The sequence below is a fragment of the Bactrocera oleae genome, chromosome 3 (assembly GCF_042242935.1).
Source record: "Bactrocera oleae isolate idBacOlea1 chromosome 3, idBacOlea1, whole genome shotgun sequence".
Lineage (NCBI taxonomy): Eukaryota > Metazoa > Arthropoda > Insecta > Diptera > Tephritidae > Bactrocera > Bactrocera oleae.
The window spans coordinates 88,380,842-88,399,431 of record NC_091537.1 but is presented as its reverse complement, the minus strand read 5'-3'; the positions used below and the strand labels follow the sequence as shown (position 1 = coordinate 88,399,431).

The following is an 18,590-nucleotide window of genomic DNA, read 5'->3' as shown; positions in this document are numbered from 1 at the left end:
AAAATTTTGCATACTTTTAGACGAAAAAATTTTTTTTTTCTTACTATTAAATCTACCTTATGTACAGTCCTATTGGAAAAACTCCAGAAAAAATATTGTAAAAAGCGAAAAAGGACATTAAAATAGAAAAAAGTTATTTAAAAATATTTAATTTATTTTTTGGAATTTTTGTTTGCTTTTAGGCGAAAAGAAAATTATTTTATTACATTCAAAGTTACCTTATATGAATATACTTCGCAAACGGTTAATGAAATCACTAATAAGTTATTCAGTTTGTACTCACTTTGACTCTCTGAGCTGTATTGAGTAGATTACTCAGGATATAAAATATATTTAATTAAATTTTAAGATTTAAATTCTTATTATTAAATACATTATTTTATTTCAAGATATTAAGTTTTTTTTAAACTCTACACAGAGTAAAGAAAAAATCTATTATTACAGAAAAAAATATATTGCCATACATACATATATGGAATTTAGTAAATAAAAGTCCTTTTCTGTAGCAATTGGTGATCATTTTATATATTTATACAAATATATAATATATTGTTCTAATGCAAATGCCTAAAACTAAATCAGGTCTGACTTTTTTAATGTTTTAAATTTAATTTTAAAATATTTTTTATTTTATATTTTATAGAAGTGGAGTTCGATATTCAACGTACAAAAAAATAGAAAATATTTTTTGTGAAAACGAACAATAAAAAAACCTTAAAGACGCTCAAGAGAGTACTATCAGAAATAGGAAGGTTGAACAACAAAAGTCAAAGGGGAAATAAGCACCTCAAAATAAACGGAGCTGAAAGTAAAAAAGCGTGTACTACTTGTATGTAGCAAAACAGGCAGTATAAATGCAAAGTGTACAAAAAACCGAATAATAAATAAATATAAAATAAAAATGTATAACAAAAAACCACTCGAATAATAAGCTGCTATAAGCTTTTGTGCAACAAAAAAAAAAAATTATGGCATACAAAAAAATTAAAAAAGCTACCCTTTCAGCTTTTTAAATCGCTTTTAAAACTGCAGCATTGCCTGCTTTTAGGCGCACGTTACAATAATAATAAATACTTAATAGCTTACGCCCCTCTCAAAAAGCGCTTTATAATGCATTAAGAATATTGAGCGTTTAAAGTTACGAAAATAAAAAAAGTAAACTGTCGCAGCGAATAACTGTAAGCGGCGAAGTAAAACTTTTGGACAAAGTTAAAGTTTGTGAAGCATTAAAGAGTTCAGCAGAGCATGGTATAAGAGTTGGCGACAGCAGTGAGCAAAAGTGTAGAAGTATATATGAGGCATATAGTGACCAGTGGAAAGTGAAAAGTGAAAGAAAAAGTGCGAAAAAGTGAAAGTGAAAAGTGAGATAAGTGAGTATCGAATTAAGGTCAAAGTTCAAAATGTGGAAATAAAATAAATGGAAAAAGAAGCAAAGATTTCTAAAAGTGTCAAAGTGTCTACAGAAAATGCTCTTGCAATACTCCTCAATAAATATCGCAGAAAATTGAGCATTGAAAGTTTGCTGTGCTTCAAAACAAATATCTAATACGAATTCAATATCAGCTCATGAATGTTGACTTACTTATTTTAAGCAACAAATCCAAGTAAACTTCACTGCAAATCCCTTTTGCCGACACACAAAGCACATAAGCATCAATAGCAATAATAAAAGTAATCCAAATAAAATAGCAAGTAAAATTGTAAGTGAAAAAGACACTGCATGATAAACCACTGATCCTGTGTATGTTAACTGCTTGTAAACAAGCTTACGGCATTACGCGGCGCGTCTGCAGAAGCACCAGAAGCAGCAGCAGTTGCAGTAAAGGACATTCGGCACGAACAAATTTAGAAATTTAGTGTGTCTCGCTTTAAAGATTCGCCTTTATTTGCCGAAAACATAGAAGGTAAGTGAGTTGCATGACTTTCTATGTGTTTATGTAATTAAATATATGTAAGTGTGTATTAGGGACGTAATTTGACAAAATCACTCACTGATTGATGATTCACATCGTTAAATATGGGGAACTTCCAATATTATGTAATCAATGAAGGCAGCAAGAAATAATGGTTTTGTTTTTATTTGTGATTCTTAACCCTAGGTTAAACTACAGATAAAACAAGAAAAAAATCAGTTTGTATGATAGTAGTCCGATCTGAATAATATGTGGTCCGATATCGTCGGTTTCGACAAACGCAGCTTGTTTGAAAAGAAACGGACGTATGTAAAAGTTCAGACCGATATCTTAAAACTGAGGGAGTTCACGTATATACAGACATTACGCACGGACATGGTTCAATCGACTTAGCTCGCTACGATGATCATTTATATATACATATATATTGTAGTTTTCTGTTGGGTGTTACAACCTTCGTGGCAAGCTTAATTAATATTGTTCGGGGCATACATTTTTTTTGAAATATTTACAGACATATTTCTTTTAGAAAATAAACTGTATTTGTGATAGAAATTTGGTAATATGCATACAAATTTGTTTACAAACTGATTGGCTTCGATTTTTTGGTGATGCGTTCCATTTTTCACCGATTCTCAAAGCAGTTTCATAGTATATCTTTTTAAAACTCTCCATTGCATCAGTTCAGAAATTTTTAACGCATTTTTTTTAGTTCTAACGCAAAATTGCTTCTATTGATTCTATTTATATATAATTTCTAAGTGCCAGAAATAAGGCTCTATGCTTCAAAGCTATTTGGAAGTTATTCTTCGAGATCTACTGTGAATTTCTTCAACTAGTCTCAGAAAGCGTCTTTCGGGAACACTTCACTTGATTATGCCAGACAAGGTGTTTTAAGTTTTGAAACTATTTGGTACTTATACTTAATAAAAATTTTGATAATTGAATTTTATTGTGCAAATTCCAATTCTAATTCCGGCCACCTTTTTTATATTGCATATAATTTAATATTTTTTAAAATAAAATTGCATATATCTTAATTTTTCTTAAATGAATGATATGAATTTTAATTTATCAAGAATATATAATTAATATAATATTTACATCTTTACTTTTTTGCTTTCTTTCTTGCTTAACTTTCTTTAGTAGAGATGGCTTGAGATATTTTCTGTTATTGATTAACTTACAAGTATATCAGAAGTACTTTGTATGAGATTTATTTAATTTTATAAGACCATATATCACAAAATAAAACATTTTGACAATTTATAGTACAGTTTCTGGTACTATAACTGGTAACCTTTTGATGTTACAGTTTCTGAACTTCAAATTGTGCTCCTTATTCTTAAAAAGACTTTACGGTTCCCTTTATAATGCACTTGGCTCCCTTATGGTACTCTCACTTAATAAATAAACACATTTTTTTTTACTGACATTTAAAAAAGTTATATTTGGAATATAGCGATCTTGGAAGTGGAATTTTTTGCCAAAATGAAAGCTACAAATGAAGACTGCTTCAAATAATGATATTTAAAGGCAATATACCATTGATTTATAGTTCTACAAGTAAGTGACAAATACAATCCTTAATGTGCTATTTTTGCTTACAACACTGAGTTGCCCTCCACGACACTATGTGTTCAGTCTTAATTTTTTCAAAAATCCTGATCAAATTTGACCCGGACTAGTCCATTTAAATTGCGCGTGAAAATAAAATCGAGTTTTCCTAGATTTCGGTTCTTGCAAAGTATGATCGCCATATGTCATTTAGTGTCATATTTCTTTACGATGCGTACATTTTGTTTGGCGATTTTTTTCATCAAAAATCGCGGTTGCGAAATCGTTGAAAATGTTGCATAAATATTTTAGTGAGACTACTTTAACGCGAATATAAATTTTTAAGTGGCATAAAGCATTACTGATGGTCGGGAAGTCATTGCCTCAGCCAAGTTGTCCATTCATCTCAGACGATAACATCGAAAAAGTTAAAGAAATAGTATTTGAAAATTGTCATGTTGGCAACAGAGAGATAGCAGAGGACCTCAACATGCCTTATGAATCGACTCAACATATTTTGGTTAATGTTTTGGGTATGAAGCGCGTCAATGCTAGACTCGTACCAAAAAAACTGAATCTTTTACAAAAACTAAGTCGGGTAGAGGTCGCAAAAGAGATAAGCATTCCTTAAGCAACGTAGCTGAGGACCTGCATTCAACAAAGCCACAATTACTGATGACGGTTATCCTACCGGTTAGTGTATGGGAAATTAGATAAAGCGTTGGCATGTTTGTATTCGTTTAGAAGCCTATTTTGAAAGGTGTAATAAAGACTTGTATTACAAAGAACGAAATTCAATTCCTTGTAGAATTTATTGTCAAATGTTGATCTTTTTAAAGTTTATACTGGCCTAAGCTTGTCATTGAAATATACGCGTAAGAGTATATTTCTGTTTTTTTGTGAAATTCCGTTGATTTTAGTATTATTTCGTTTATTGCGCCACCTGTTAGCTTAGCCTTAGTGAATTATAAAACTCTGTTATTTCCATTTTTTTATTCTGTATTATAGTTTTTTTCACTTGGATATCGAAGTCAATAGCAAAAAGTATAGTGCATATATTTTGCTGATTTTTCTTTGAGAATATTTTTCTTATTTTATAACCTTCATTTTACTTACCTCAACAACAAGTCACACTTAATGTGCGCTGCTGTAATAATATGTATTCGGCCGTGAAAAGATCTGTGAAAAGATCTGGTAGTCAACATATCGAAAAAAATGATGTCATAAAATAGTGTTATTACATGTACGTTTGGGACAATTTTTGAATTTCAAATTGGTACATTACTTAACGAGGTACGATAACGACACCCATTACGAGTAGTTGCATAAATGAAGAGATGCTTATAAAAAGGAAACTTGAAAAAAAAACGCACGAAAATTGCTTATACTCCGGTTAATAATGTACATGAGTCCATACGTGTATGAGTGTGTGCTTATACTTGTATTATATATGTGTGTTTGTGTTGTTGCATAAATTGTATTGCTGAAATTCGATAGCATTTTTGTTAAACGCGAATTTGTAAGAAACGCAATGAACCGCGTGGCAGCCATAATAAATTGCGCAGCTAAAGATTTCCAATGCTGATGAGTACTTACCTCAATGTAATTTAACAGATGGTCCAGGAAAAAGTTAGCATGTGTTTGTATGTGTGAGCCATGGTAGAGCACTTTTATTTTTATGACAAAATAGTAATAAAGTAAGAAGCAAAGAGAGCAAAAAAGTAATGTGCGTAGATAAAAGGTATACATGTAAAAACTGTTGCGTGCTTTTAGGCGCTTTAAGTAGTTTTTTAACCAATATCACCGTATATGTAGGCATTGGATTTTTTTGAGTACGGTAATAGGCGATAATATGTGAAACAAGTTATGGTTTTTTTGTTAAATAAAATAAAAATAAGGTAAAACACTCAAAACAAAAAAGCTGAGTAGGCAAAAATAAAATAATAAACGTAACTAAAAAAAGCTACAAACATATTTCAAATTGAAATTGTAATTTGTGTGTTTAAAAATAAACACTTCACTTTTAAAAATCACTCCTTTCGCCTAAAAAAGTACGCTTGCCCCTAAAAGTATACTGCAACTTGAAAACTTGAAAGTTTGCCCCTTTGTGCAGCAATATTAACAACAAATGTCAAGTGTGCAGGTTTCATTGAAAATAAAGTTGGCTTCGAGCTATCAATTTGCGATCTTCATGACTCTGCAATACCGGTGCGATTGAAATAACAAAGCAATGCTCATGAAATTGAAAATTTCGCCAATAAGACATAGGTACGTACATCCCCAGAAGCGTGTTTGGCAAAGGCAAAACAAAAAAAAAATCAATCAGTGCTGTGCAAAATGCAGGACACTGCTGAGTTGTGAATAAATTAAATTCTTTTTCTATTTTAGGCTTGTTTGAATGAATATAAATTGAGGCATCTGTTTTTGTGACAGTAAAAGGCTGCTGATTTTTGCTTCTTGGATTATATTAAAATTTATTTACGAAGCGCTGAATAAAGTGAAATGAGCAATTCAAGCTTGCAATTGTTGGGTATGAATGTGGTTAATTTATTATTAAAATGAGTCCAAATATTTGTAATAGACAATAGTATGGATAGATTGTAGCTATTTTTAGAAAACTATCTCTTTATTTAGGATCGTAGGACCATCAAAAATTACTTAACTTTGACCATTTGTTCTGGAGGTAAAACAAATGCAATTGAACCATATCTATTTCAGACATTATTAAACATGTGCATGTACCATGTGATCAAAAATACCCCGGACTGGCAGAAAAAACTTTAGAATCACCTTCAAAATAGGCCCCTGAGCCAATAAAAGCCTGTACCAAGCATTAACGAAAAAGTGTTGAGTCGTTCCATAAGAGATATTGAGATCCTGTGCTATCTATCGATCTAGGTAAAGAGATTAATTTGACCAGATGGTATATTTCGAAAACAAAATGCGTTTAGATTTTTTCGTGTCGAGGCCGACTCACCAGAAGGTTGTATTATTCTAAGAAAAAAGAATAAATGGGTCTGTCCGGGTAATATGTGATCAGATGATATATTTCGAAAAAAATGCCTTTAAAGTTTCTCTTGCTAAGCCTGAATGACCTCGTAAAATTAACAGCGTAAAATATTTTCGCTTTACTACCAATTGAACACTGTTTTCAGAAGCCTAAAGCAGAAAAAAAATTCGATTTGATCAGCCGAACATTAAAAGATAATGTACTTAATTGGTTTCCCTTCTGTAACTTATTTAGTTTAATAAGGTGCCCTGCGACCTTATACTATAATATAATGACTTTATATTTATAGCATCTATAACAATATTAAAACTATTTACGCTTGTGCCAGGAGCTTATCTCTTTCAATATTTAGCAGTATTTGCATACATTTCATTTGTTTTTCTTTTCAGCTGTAATTCTCATCAGGTTCATGAATACGACTATAAATATGAATTTGCTTATAGATGAAACTATTGTGCATACGATGCTGACTGGGGAATAATTGAGCAGATAGTCTTATATTTTTACCCACTTGCTCTTACGACTAACTTTATGTTATTATGTATGATAGTAACCTAGAAAATATTGGTCTCCTACCAAATGAAATTACATCGCTTTATACCTTATAATACCTTAGCAAATATTCCAGGCCAAATTTTATTGTTATACTCTAAACAGTATATAATATGTTTGTCGCAATGTTTGTAACATCCAAAAAAAGACGTCGGAGACCCTATAATCGCCTATAACGGACCACTGTAGCATATAACTGCCTTTTAAACGAAACCATCGGAATCAAGTGCTTGTATGAAAAATGTATTGGACGAAGTATAGTGAAAATTAAAATTTATTATGATAGGGAACTTAACGATATACCAAAAAGGTGCAATATGATATGCTAAGTCGACTCGTTCAGAAGTAATTCGAACTGAAATTCCAACCTAAAGTCGTTAAATATAATTTTTACAATTTATAATACAACAACATTTCACAAAATAATGCTTTAAAAATTGTTGTAAGTTGCTCACGGTACGTTTCTCACTCACTCTTTCAACACTACCGATCTCTCAAAGAAAATCCTTCAATTCAAACTAAACTATTTAACGGCATCGCATATAAAGCTGTCATTTCAAAAGGCAAAACTACATAATAATTATATTAATGAACGAATAGCTAGACAAAGAAATAGTAAATGATAATAATTTATAAAAACAAATAAATATCGTTTGTGTGTTTGTCTCTTTAATACGCTCTCTATATAAACACATGTTGCCACACGCAGTTATTAAACTTTAACCCGATGTCAATTGGCGCTCATGAATTATGTAAAACACGCAATATGATGCCACTTGTATCTAAAAATGGTTGTACAACACTATTTGTGTTTTTTTATATATTTACAAAGCTCATAACTTATCCTTGTGTTGTGAGCGAATGCAATAAAAGAGGAGAAAAAAATATTCTAGTCACGCAAAACAATTGTGTGCGCTCTTAATATGCATTGAAAAAGCGTAGAGTGGGCAGCTATAACGCTCCCTAACTGTTACCAATCAGCAGAAAAGCATTTGTTGCTAATAAATTATGTTTTTTTGTTCTGTTATTATTACACTTTTGTCTTATTTTTATGCACGAATATTTGCATTTCAATTGTCTTTTGACCATGTTTAGGGGAGTATACAGTTCAATGAACAGTTATTATATACATTGTATGACAACTACACGCTACAGTAGTTCTACAGCGGCGGTTCCGAAAAATAAAATAAATATTCTTTGAGAAAAATTGATGTATGCAAAATTTCATATCGATATCTCAAAAGCTGGGTGACTATTTCGCATTGTATACAGACAGACGGACATGACTAAATTGACTCTGCGCGTCATGCTGATCATTTTTATATGTATTTTATAGGATCTCCGATGTTTCCTTTTAGGTGTCACAAACTTCGTGGCATACTTAGAAGACCCTGCTTACGTTATAATTATATGAAACAATACTCTCTCCGGTAGAATAATCTGTTATAGATGGTACCATATTAGCTCACGCACTATAAAGTTTGGAATTTCGAAAAATATAAGACATTCAATTTTACGATTTTATATTCGCATCTACCGTTATTTTGATCATATATTACAATACTTATGTCGTTCTTCACATTTTAAAAATATTTTTTTTACTAAAATTTCTTTATTTTTCAAGTATTTTTTAAGTTTCACTTTCACAAGAAAAAAAATGTATTTGTAAAATATTTTTTACACAAAATTTGCGTGATATTATTATTCTCATATGTAGCTCTTTAGGCCAATCATAAATTAATCAGTGACAAAAACCCCAAATTTATTGAATTTTTTGCCCTCAATAAATAACATATTAAACGCATATACACTCACAGCGAAAAACTAAATAAGCGAAATAAACTAAATATTGAAAATGCTGCGATTTTGAGGAGTAAATTGGCAATAAACGTTTGTTATACGCTTTTGAGCGCAAGAGAATTCATTATAACTGTGCACACACCAAATAAATTCAATAAATGTTACTCATACGGCATGGCTAACCAGCGGAAAGTTAGATTGCTACGCCACGCGAACACGTAGAAACAATAAAACGAGCGCAAAAGCGCTGCAAACACATACACACACACTAGTGCATAGTTACACACAAACAAACATGCACATAGCGATTTATAAAGCGTGTGGCGACCATAAACGAAATTCAATAAATTCGACATTGAAGCGAAAATATTGAATTTTACTGCAGAGTCTATAAATAAATTAGTTATATAAACTGTGAAATCATAAAGCCACAAAAAATATGAATTTTCATGCAAAAGAAAATTGAAAAATGTTTTTGTTGCGCTAAATGCTAAAATGCAGCGATTGCGGGTAGCGCTCTCTAGGTGCATGAGACTAGAGACCGCTAAAACACATAAAGCAAACCGGCGTCGAAATAAATTTAAGCGAAAATATGACAATGCAAGTAAGAGCGCTCATAGATAGGCGATGCAAAAATGCGCAATGCCATGGAAATAATAAAAGCAAATAGTAAATGAAAATAAAAAATTATCAATGACTGTCAGTATGAGTATGCATAGGTATGCCTGGGCATATATGTGGTTCTGTAATATCACTAGTATATGTGCTACCTCGATTTCTGCACTTACGCCCTACAGTGTCCACTATTGATTGGTCAGCATTTAAATAAGTGGCAATAAACGAAAATAAAATATTGTAAAATATTGTAGAAACATTAATAAATTATTGTCGTATACAAAACAAAGTCATTAAGCTTATGTAGACGTGAATTGTGTACAGTTGTGCTTGCAAGAAAATGACAGTTGCATTGCCATTTTAGCCTCTTCAGTGGCTAAAATTTGTTATAGAAGTGTGATAAACAGAAATTAGTGCTTTACTTATTTTAAAGTTGAGTCAGTCAGTAATATAAAGCTCTAGCAATGAAATTAAAGTGAATGCTATTATTACTTCTTTGCACTGAAAATTAAATGTCATAACAAAAAGGTGCATATTTTAAATTGGATCATTCGAACAATGACAAAAAAATAATGGATACAAATTAAAACAAAAAATCTCTAAAAATAACGCACTACAATTTCAAATCGATATCTCGAATAGTTTTTGAGTTACAGCTGTCTATAGTGTAGCCGCTCCATTTTATCAGCTCTAAAAAGTTATCTTTAATCGCGCTTTTTTCGCAAAAGCATTTTTCGAATTTCCTTAAGTGATCCCTCGGAGACAAATGATTCGATCACCATTAAGTTTTTTGGCATGTTCTGTATATGGTATACTTTGCTCTCCATACAATGTTTAATTTGTTCAAAAAGCGACTTTAGGCCAATACTTAACTTTTGTTTAAAAACGCCGACATTATGTCTACTTATGCTATTTTTTCAACCATAGTTAATTGTACAGACTATTGTTTCTGCTTAATTCTTCTAAAATTTAGCTGTACATTCTTAAAACATGAATAAATGTACCCTTTAAATTTTAAAAAAATTAATACATATGACTATATATTTTAGTTTAATTTTTGAAATTGAAAATTATTCAAATTTCCAAAAATGATTTCTGATACCATATTCACCCTACATTTTAATGAAATGATCGTTCTACATTCAATTCATAAGGTGTGTGTCCGAGCTAAATATTTTTTATAATAATAACAACATATTGCCTACATTTAGGGTGCTGTAATAATAATTGGTAAAAACTTTTGAAAATTAATTAAATATTTTTATAATATTTAAGCAAACTTCCTACATTTAGTGAAAAATAACTGCATTTTCAGTTTTCCAATACCATTTTTAGATATCTGAATTAATCTTTTAGGCAAAATGACAAAATGCATGCTGACATCACGACAAGTGGTAAGCAGTTAAGAATTTAATTATTTGCGGCAATGAAAATAAATACTAAATATTTTCATTATTATTGCTATATTCAGCAAAATTTCCTACACATTAAGAAAAATGTCTAAATTTCTTGTTATTCAATACTCTTTGTGGTCATCTAAATACGTACATCGTAAGATACTCTGTATTGGAAATATAAATTTTTTTAAAATTTATAGATTTTTTTATTTAAATTTTTTTTATAGTTTTTTTTTTTAATTTTCAAATGTTATTCACTATTTTATTATTTCAAATGTTTTTTTAGGCAAAAATTCTTGCTGAAATTATTTCCTAAGTTACGTGGTTTTTTTATGCTAAAAGTTATATTGAACAAATTACAAAAAAAAACCATAGTCATAAAAAAAATTATAATCATATAAATAATAATTAGTTTTATTAGTAAGAAATTTCTTGAATATTGTTAGAAGTAATCGTGGTCTTTAAAAGAAATCTACGAAAAACTCTTTAGCATAGTTTTGCAATTTTGCTACATCCTTCATCTCTTCTTTATTACCACATTTTTCATGTGAATTTTGTCGCATTGTTCATAATTAATTAACTACCATCACTCTTTTTAAGGACTTACAAGCGACAAGCTCACAATTCGAAACACATTTTTCATGCTGACCACATCACATGCAAGGCAACACTCAAACATATAATTTATACAGAATTAAGTACACGTACTTGCAACCATGCCACATAACTGCTGAGTGTACATATTTGTCATCATTAAGAGATGGCAACAATATGCGCAGACAGTCCCCACAATAGAAAATCATATGTATGTTTATAAAGCTAAAATAAAAACAAATAATAAAAAAAGTAGAAAACAGTAGCAAATGCAAGTGTGGCACACCCGTCGTGCAACTACATACAGGCGCCTGCAGTATTTCTGCAACTTTTAACATTCCTTTTTGAACTGTAACGCCCGCATGCTTGCCACGTAAAGCCAATCCTTGAATGTGAAGGCGAAGCAAAAAATCCGCAAATTATTTGTTTACACATTCGCATGCAACGTCTTGAACCCGTAAACATTGCTGGCCACATACAGATCGTTGCCGCTGCACGCATGACTCCCTCACCTTCCCGCCGCACTCATGCATTGAAGTTTACATGCTGTTTTTTTATGATTTTTTAGCTTTGCTTTGCTTGCCCTGCTCTGCCTTTAAGAATTCCTCGCTGTCACCACCATCACATGCTTGACTGAAGCTGAAGCCAACGCTTGCCGCTGATTTATATGATGTTGCATTATTTTGTTGTTATACTTCCTCTTCTTATTCTCCTGCCTGTTATCCTTCAGTTTGTTCATTCTTGCATTTTCCAAATGTCTTTTGTCATCTTTCCTTGCTTCGGTCGCGTTCTAACTTTTTGCTTCTTTGACAACAAGAGAGTTCATTGTTATTTAATATTTCACGCTTTGAGTCATTGTATTTGTTGTTGTAGCTCTTATTCTTTTGCTGTTGTCATGCTTTTCATATTGTTGCTCTTTTGATTGTTGTGGCAAATAACACTTGGGGAGCGCGACCGCCACTGTGCTGGTAGCATCTTGACTTTGCTGTCATAAGACTTTTTCTTTATACCCACATTCTAAGATAGGTACATGTATTGTATATATAAAAACAAACATACATACATACATAAAACGTATGTACATACATATAGACATTCATACATACAAATATATGTTCTCAGCGACTTTATACCGTCTTGCTTCGTTGTGCTGTCTGCTCCTTGGTTTGTAAATAGTCAAGGTTGCGTGTTGCGTGCAGTTTTTAATTAAAAATTTTGAGCAATTTTTTTTTACTATTTACTGTTTTTTCGAGACGGAAATATAAAATGATATTAACTATGTTTGCAGATATCGCGTAAATATTTAAGCTACAGAAAAATTGTGTGTCTTGTGCTTAATAAAGTGGTGGAAATGAATCAATAAAGCTCATTATTGTATAAGACTAATTTTAAATTTTTCTTTAAAGATATGGAAGGCATGCATTTTGCGACGAAACATTTCTCTTTATTTTCTGCAGACATTTTTTCGAAGTTTCATTACTAATAACCAAACTCTAGATTCTATTTTTAAATATCAGTTAGGTTAAGTGGATATTCTAGTCTAGAAATTTGAAAATGTCAAAATATATTCTCATATATCTCGATAGCTTACATAATAGCTACATAAAAAGATTTTTCAAAATTCAAGTTAGTGTCGTGACTCGGCCGCTTTAATTTTAAGGGGGTCATACCATGTGACGGCCTGTTTTTTAGTGATTTTTTAGGATTTTTTACGACAACCAGTAAAGAGATAGAGCTCTAAGTTTATTATAATTTATTAGCATATGTTTCGATAGTAAAAATATAAATTTTAAGCTAAAAATATTGTGTAGAACATGAGTTAGAGTGTTCTGAACACCCCAGCCTCGAAATATTTTACTCACATTTCCTCCACGATTTCGGCTGATTGGCTTATCTGAAACAAGAAAAAGCTTTATGGAGTTATATACAGTTAGAAGACCGAAAAACGTGAATTTTACAGAAGCTTTTCTGAGAAAACTTTTAAATTTATTGATCCAAAATTTTTTAACTATATTTTTAGATTTAGTACTAGCAAAAATATTTATTGGGAAAAGAGCTACAACTGATCTCCGGGAGCTCCTCTCAAAAAAGACGTTTTGCGGTGACCACTGAAACTGAACTGGAACATCTGCAGTTAAAAAACCAAACAGATATCGTTAAATTAATGTTAAATCTAGTAATTAAATTAAATAAAAGTTTTTGACAAAATAGCGTTTTCTCCAAAAAAAATCGATTTTTCACCAAAATTTCGGCCTTACATTGTTTATAAAAATAAAAATATTTATGCGCATTAGGTCTTTTCAAATTTGCGTGTAACTTAGAAAATATTCACCGGAACGATATGAAATTTTCTGTATGTATTTTTCAATATACAATATGTACATTAAGAAAAAATAAAAAAATATAAAAAAATCGATTTTTTGAAAATTTTAACTGCATGTAATCTCTTCTGCACGGAATGGACTATTGGACTATTATCAAATGAATATACCAAAAATTGTGCCTTTGGTTAGCCATTTGAAAAAAAGTTGTTTTTTTGTTTGCTATAAAAAACCTAAATTCTGGGAGTTTTTTTATTGATAATAGTTCATTCACACACAAATTTTAAGTCATTCGGTCAAGCCATTCGAGAGATACGATGGAGGATACCTCATGATTTTTTTTTTGAAAATTTATTTCATTGAATAAATAAATAAAAATAGTGAACAATTAACGTACCTAATTTAATGTAATAGTCGATGAATGATGTAGGTATCTAAGAAGTATCAGGCCGATCGATTCAGCCGAAATTTTATTCATCGACTTTGAAAACTGCGTTTTAGCGTCAATTCGAATGCGTGGAGAAACTGGATCAACTTCAAATTTAGGAAGAATATTCAAAAATGTGTATTTACACATAGACAAGAAATAAAAAAATTTTGTGAATTTCACAAATGGATATAACTCCCTAAAAATCTCAACTTATTTTCTGTCTTTAATTAATGATTTTGAACGATTAGAAAACTCCTTTTACTGTTCTCTTAGAGTCAAAGGATATTTTCAGGGTTAATATTGTATGCTATTCTAATATTACTGTTTTCTTCAAAAAAAACTTTTAAATACGTGGGGTAAAATTTAGATTCTCAAAATAAAAGGCACATATAGTCAAGTCATATAGTATAGCCAAGTATAACTGAAAAAAATTATTGAACAATCTGAAGCGTTTTATCTTTAATAGACTCTTATATTATCTTGTGATTTAAATCGTAAAAATATAGGCAAAAGAAAGTTGTTGGAAAGCTAGAATTTTCTAAAAATCAAATTTTATATCATTGCATAACTTTTCATTCCACTATATACCAAATTCACCACTCATATTTTTAAAAAGTCAATTTCTCATCAAAGTTTAAGTAAACTTTGTTGAATGTATTGATTCTCTAATAACTATTATTATTTCCTTTACTCTTCGCTCCACTATGTGCTTAGAATTATACTAATTTCACCACTGATTTTTTAAAATAAATTTCCTCAAAGTTCAAGCAAACTTCAATCAATATACTTATTGACCCACTAATGACTATTATTATTTCTGTCTCTTCTTTTTGTTATGACCAAGTGTAATACAACATTAATTTTCATACTTTCAATTCAATTTGCTGTCAGCTGGTAGCTTAGTTACGAACTGGATTAAATTGTTCAGGTGTCAGTCAATGTCTTTCAAACGTTGTACGTTTCTACGTTCGCTGTATAAGTTTAAACGCTGTACATGTTTACGCCCTTGTCCAATTCATAACATATTTAGATTTATTGACATTTTGCTGATTTGCTGTAACCACTTTACCGCATACAAATTGTGCTGAATCCACGTAACCTAGGGGTCAAGCACAAGGTCTGCATGTTTATTGCTTCGCTTTCAAGTGTAATTGCAAATTAGCTGCGGGTTATGAAGCAGTCGATTTCGAATTATTGACAATGAGAAATATTTATTCGCGCTTTTCATGCAAGAGTTATATGTACATTTGTGGCAAGTACTAATGAAGAAAAGTATGATGTGAAGTAATGAATAGTAGAACATATAGTATATGTTGAATGAATGCTGATTGTATATCTTATATATATATATTCCCAATAATAAGAAAATAAATGAATATAAGTTCAAAAGAACTTGATTTTGATGAGGCAGTTTGTGTGGCCGTTATATGTTATAGTTGGCCGATCTGTACAACATATTCTGAGATTAAAGCTTTGATTTGGACAAAAATTCATGCCAAATTTCGTGGAGATATCCCTTCAAATAAAGTTTTCGATGGTCTAATATTTATGGCTTCGACAAATGAGCGGCTTTTAGGGCAGAAAAGGATGTGTGCAAAGTGCAGATCGATACAACATACACTCAAGAAAATATGTAGACATCATGTGAGAGAGGGAGAAAATTAACAGATTATCGTACAATATATACTCTTTACAAGTCAGTGATTGGTCTAGCTGTGTACAACCGGTCGATTTTTGTTAGAAGTTCTTGTCACAATTAGGTCTCAGCACGCCTACTACACCCAATGCGATGACCCGTAGAGTAATAAAAGAGGTCTATATCAATATAAGAATCCATGGCTGTGTATATTATATGTCGTTTTTTAAAGTTGATGGCTACAGAGAAGAAGATTAACTTCTATTAGTCAACATAGTAGGCTTGAAGAATTAAGGGAAAACTATTAAAATATTAGGCTATGAACACAAAAAATAAAGGGTTGACTCTTAGCCATAATTACATAGATTATTAAGAAACTATATTTAACAAGTAATCAAGGCCCAGTTTTAGGAGTAACAGAACATTTGATACTCTCGAAATTTGCATGGATTAAAGCCAGAAAAATATCTTCATGTGTTGACAAAACTTTATATGAAACACGAAGGTAAGGGTTTATTTAGGTATATGGGGACTTCGGTTAATATTAACCAGATTTTATTAATTTTTGGCACATAGACAGATTAACCGATATATTCAGTAAAAATACACTCAGAGGCACTCAGGTCTACATATTCGGTATCTGGGGGCTCAATTATTTATATTCCGATTTCGACCATTTTGAGACGTGAAATGTCATATCCTAAGGGCACTATCTGTACAAAGTTTTATTTCGATAACTTCATTAGTATTTAATTTTTATACTATAAAGTGAAATAATCAGATGCAATTTTAAGTTTTATTATTTTTTCCCATTTTCACACTGTGACATAAAGATCTAGAGAAAATGTTATGGCTCAAATTTGGTTGACATTTGTCGAGCGGTTTCTGAGGTATAGGATTTCTTTTGAAGCTGGGCGGTGCTTTGTCAATTTTTTTAAATTTATTACTTGTACATTGACCAAGTTATGAAGTCTTTTGATGAAATTTCATTATTTTTTTTAATGTTTTTTTTTTAAGTTAGCACACCGTTGCGCGCTCAACTAAATACCTGACCTAAGCTTAAGAGTATGAAACGATAATTATTTCTTCTAAGCGTTAGTTGAGCTTTGTCGGCATGTAAGGGTCTATTGATCCGGCTCATAGGAGTTTTGGGTACCACAACGGACCGGCGTTTAAGCTGTCCAAGTGTGATCTTTCTTGGGATCGACCCTCTAACCTAACCTCACCTAACCTAGTTGAGCTGAAGCATTATTATTATATATAAAAAATATTCAATTAAGCTTTTTAAACAACTTTCATACCTTAACTTTAAGCGCCCACTCAATTTCCTAACATACACCAATGCCTTCTTAAACCTATTAACACATTAAATTGCACATTAATTATTTTTGCTTAGCCTCATAGCAAATCCCTCTACGCATTTAATAGCTATTGCCGTTAGCTTTAAAGTGAAGCCGTTGTTATCGATGCTGTTGCACACTCGTCGAACACTGTTGCCAGAGCATTAAAAATACTGTTACCACTTTCAATGCTGTTGTTTCTGTTATTTTAATAGTATACGCAACAATTGTATTGATATTGTTTTTACACTACGCTGTCGATGCACAAGCTGTTGACTATTTGGTAAGCTTTTGCAGTTTTATTTAAAAAATATATTTTTCTCGTTTTTGTGTTATCTTCAACCATTCTTTGTTGTTGTTTTTGTTGCTTTGTTACGTAGTTCCTTTAAAATTGTTTGTTGTTATTATTATTTTGCAGACTGACAACAGCTGTTCACACTGTGGCGGCAACTGCAGATGAAGTACCTTTTCAATTTGCGAAATTCAATTAATTCTTGCAACCAAGTCCACTCTATCTCCACTGGTTTATTGTCGCCATTGTCATGTGGCGTATATATCTTTGTATGTGAGTGCTTAACTCTCACTTTAATGGCTGTACAGTTAGTCGCTAAAGTTGTAGTGTGAGCAGTTGGCGTACTTTTAATATACTGACCAAATGCTCTCTACGAAAATGTCAAATAAACGAACCAAAAGTTTAATGGTTTATATGTGTTTATGTTTATATGTGTGTATGGGGTCTGTTATTTCCCAAGTTATTTTTTTTACGAACGGTGCTTTTTCTAACGTTAACAAGCTCTTTATTTTCCTCAAATGAAACTAAATCGGATTTATGTATATAACATGGAATTTTTTAGTATTATACATTGAGTAAGTAAATCAAAAATTCTGAAAAAGCGATATTCTAATTCAAAATTTAGCGCTCTTTAAAAAAAGGTCTAAATGATTTGTTGCATAAAACTATTTCTTTAGAAGTTATACGCACTTAAAAGTATACATGAAGTGTACTAGGCGTTTATTTAAGAATACTGAGCATACTGTACACCATGTTGTATGAGCAACACAAAATTTATATGACACTTGTCCGTATGCTCTGTACATTTGATGCATAACTTTAACTGCGTATAACTTTGGTGGGGGTGGTTCCATGAAAAAAAATTAAATAAATAATAATTTCTTAAGAAATTGTCCCGTTCTCGTTAAGGACATCTATTTGATCGTTCTGTTTGTATAACAGCTATATATACTGTAGAGGTCCGTTTTCGGCGGTGCCATCAAATGAACAGCTTCATGGAGAGAAAATGATGTGTGCAAAATTTGGGATTGATTTCTCCAAAACTGACAGACGGACCGTCATACAGAAGGACAATATACATACAATATATTCATCTATCTATTTATATTAAATTGGTCTTTCAACTCTCAGAA

At 31.3% G+C, this 18,590-nt stretch overlaps 1 protein-coding gene across 2 annotated transcripts in view; it reads left to right on the top strand.

Moving 5' to 3' along the window:
• Positions 1-706: 706 nt before the first annotated feature.
• TrissinR (Trissin receptor) overlaps positions 707-18,590 on the top strand; it is a 160,523-nt gene continuing 142,639 nt past the window's right edge. For both annotated transcript variants that reach the window (XM_070107151.1, XM_070107150.1), the window contains exon 1: positions 707-1,904. The gene's annotated coding sequence lies outside the window, so the exon portion shown is untranslated. The remainder of the gene's footprint in view (positions 1,905-18,590) is intronic.